At 44.0% G+C, this 3,489-nt stretch overlaps 1 long non-coding RNA gene across 1 annotated transcript; it reads left to right on the plus strand.

Moving 5' to 3' along the window:
* Nucleotides 1-2,868, plus strand: LOC148646473 (uncharacterized). The gene is made up of 3 exons (XR_015927937.1): nucleotides 1-1,047; nucleotides 1,488-1,539; nucleotides 1,904-2,868. It is a non-coding gene; the product is annotated as an uncharacterized LOC148646473 (long non-coding RNA).
* Nucleotides 2,869-3,489: the final 621 nt, after the last annotated feature.

A 3,489-nucleotide genomic window follows, 5' to 3' on the forward strand; every position in this document is an offset into this window, starting at 1 on the left:
TGATCGGTGCTTCCCAGTCCCTGGCTATCTGAAAGCACAGTGTGGAGTGACAGGTGTGGAGAATCCTGTTCAGAGGAAGCTCACTGGCTGGCTAAAAGGATACCAGCTGTGTGACCTGTTGATGTCCATTTGTGAGAATTGAAGTCTTCCACTTTGAAGAGTGGAAAGTGAAGAGATGCTGCAAGCTCTCCTTCTTGAAATTCCTTGATGCCCGTGGATCTTGGAGCAGGTACAAAGGTAGTGTCTTTTGACATGGTCCCTGGACCAGAGGTGGGTTTCATTCTTTTCCCATCATGAAAAGGTACTTTTGGAGAAGGCTGTGTTAAGCTCTTGGACATCTTTAGATGGATAAGGTCATGCTTTAATGTGCTAAATGTTTTTTTTTCTTTTTGGCATCTTCTGGGTTTTGTTCCCTGCTTGGGTGAAGCACTCCCACACTGACATGCACTTGACTGGCTGTCATTCTGGCTCAAAGACTGAATTAGTTTTGTATCTGATTTATTTCATGGGTGCACACATGTAAATAAATCACTTTGGATACACTGCAGTACAACAGTGACTTGGCGCACCAGCAGCCTCTTCCACTGCAGACTCCTTGCTGGTTATGTCTTTGAGGAGACAGCATGTCAGCCAGGTTCTCTTGATGGGTGTTGGACAGGAACTGATTTCTTCACAGAGGAGGAACTGCAAGGGATCCCACCCCCTGTGGCATGAGCCCTGGACTGGGGGTTTTATCTTTGCTCTCTGCAGGGTGTTTTACAGTTGGTCTGTGTTGGACAGATGCTGCACTGTGTCCATGTTGGAAGCAGAAATGCTGGCTTGTCTGTTTCTAACAAGTGCAGAGGACTTGGTCTAAATTTCTCTCCTTTTCAGGCTCTCTGCTGCCAGAAGGGTTGACCAGGCCTTTGCTTCAGAGGGAGGATCTTTTATCACCAGGAGTGGAGAACAGATTGTGCTGGTCTCCGCGACCTTTCCATGAAGATCCGTTGGAGGATGGGGTGCTTGTTCCAAGACAAAGTCAACCGTAACATCAAAGGATCTAGTCAGGTGAGTGGGTCAGGTGAGTCCCTTTCCATCCAGGAAGAGAGATGGGGAATTTTGAGCATAATGAGCACACTGGGTACATGGGGTTTTAATCGGGTACATTTGGGTACTATGGGTATATGTTGGTTTATTTGGGTACATTCAGGTACATTAGTGTAGATTGCATATCATGTTAAATGGGGTACGTTGAGTATATTGGGCAGGCAGCTTTTGGCGTGTGCATGGGAGTTGCAGCATACAGTGCAGTACATCTTAACTCCATATAGTACTCTTGACTTTTATCATTTTTTACACTTAAAATGGACTTGAAAGACCCTGTTATCAGAGGACAACAATGTAGGACAATCTGAAAGTCGTGCATTATCTTTAGTTCATTTCACGGAGAATTGAATATTTGAGAATCTTTGATTTTGTAATTTTAACAGTTCTATTTCTTCTCTCAGTGTCCACACTTTATAAGGCATTGGAAGAGAAGCAAGTGGATCTATGTCCTGGGTAAGCAGGCAAGAACATTCTGGGTTATTTTGTTTGGGTTTGTTGGGGTTGAGGGAAGGGATAAGTTGGTTAGCTGGCTGTTTTGAGAAGGATGAACCTGTAATTTGTAACTTGTATACTTATGTTGAAATAATGTTTTAAACAAGATGATAGAACTGAAGTTCTCCCCTGTGGTAGGAGCCCTGCACCGTGGGTTTTTGCTTTTGCACTCTTCAGGGTGGTTTTCTGTTGGTTTGTCCTGAAAAGGTGTAGCACTGAACATTATGGCGGTTTAGGTCAAAACTGGTGTTGGGAGTGGGAATGTTGGCTGGACCATTTCTGACTAGTGCAGAGGACTCAGTCCAGTTTCTTATTTTTTCTTGAGGTTCTCTGCTGTCTGGGGGATGACCAGGCCTTTGCTGCCAAGGGAGGACGTTCAACAGGACTGGAGCCCAGATGCAGCAGACTCGGTAGTGGGTTCTGTCTGCCAAGATCTGCTTGGGGAATCATGTGCCTGTTCCAATTCCAGAAGCCAATGGACTCATCAGAGGAGCATCAAAGCTGCTTTAGAAGTTCCTAACAACAAAGGCAGAGAAAGGGAGGGAGGTCTTTGGTGGGTTAATTGTGGGCAGGAAAGAGGTTCAGGTGCTATTCATGGTACAACAAGAGCTGCATGAAGCTCTAAGTGAATCTCTGCACACCTGCCTTGTAATGGCTGTTAGGACCATGGCTTGTAACTTCAGCACCTGAGCCACCTGGCAGGGAGGAGACAAAGTGACTTCTAGTGCTGGAATGGAGAAAGAGTTGGCAGTTGGTAACTTTGTAGCTGTTTTGCACATTCTAGGCCATTTGAAAAGCAGAGTTTGAGAGACTCAAAGGTCATGCAATGATTTATTTGCATGGGTGCACACATGTATATAAATCTTGCATTGGCTGTAGAGTAAAACTGAATTGAGCACATAAGGTAGAAATGAATAAAAGGAAAACTAATGCCATCCACTCACTTGGAAAAGAGGGATTGGTTTAGCTGAGTGCCGCTCATGCCGCTCTTTTTTGGTACCTGCACAGAAAGCCCTTTGTCATGGGAGGGGATTTCCTACAGAATGAGGTAGGAGAAAGATGGGGGTTGTTTGTTCTGTTTTGTGAGAAGGGATATGTAGTTATGCTGCTTTGTAAATTCTTTGCCAGAAAATGTCCTCATGTATTGAAAATCTATATTTTTGTTGGTGTGGGATGATTAAAAATGGCTAAATGTACTGAGTCGGTTTTCTTTTGTTTCTTGTATGCTGATTGTGGTTGTGGTTGTACAAGGTGCTATATTGAGTATATACTGGCACTGGACCTGCTTTTCCCTACATTGTTTTATTTAGGTCACACTCTTTGGGTACATTTATTTTACATTTATTTGGGTACTCTTTGGGTACATTCCTCAGCATAGAGGATGTTTATAAGTAGTTTTAATTTTATTTTTAGTGATCTAAGCATTTGTATACATTCCTGTATTATGAAAACCTGTGGTATTTGTGGAGAAAGTAGGTGAGCTTTAAGGTATATATTTTAGACATTGACGGTGTAAAACACAGAACTGAAATGCAGTTTGGGGTTTTTAAATTTGCCACTGGGTGATTTGTGCATAGTGAAATAGTGTAGAAATGAATATGCACATTTATTCCCATTTGTTTATATGCTGGGGTGGCATTATGCAGGGGTGTGCCCAGTGTGGAGGTGGAGCCCTGGTAGAAGGGTAACCCCTGGTCTTTGTAGACTCAGCTGTCCTGGCTTCCAGCACATGAGCCCCAGCTGGGCAGGTCCTATAAAATCACACTGGACACCCTCTGAGAGGAGCAGAGCCACCCCTGGGTGATGGTGTTTTTGCACCATCAGTCCTGCTGAGGACTGTACCTGTCTTAGGTTTTCATCTTCTGATTTGCCTGTCCCTTTATGCCCTTTCATAGGGGCAGGCAAACTCAT

The sequence above is a fragment of the Lepisosteus platostomus genome, chromosome 17, assembly GCF_059453375.1.
Source record: "Lepisosteus platostomus isolate fLepPlt1 chromosome 17, fLepPlt1.hap1, whole genome shotgun sequence".
In the NCBI taxonomy this organism is placed as follows: Eukaryota; Metazoa; Chordata; class Actinopteri; order Semionotiformes; family Lepisosteidae; genus Lepisosteus; species Lepisosteus platostomus.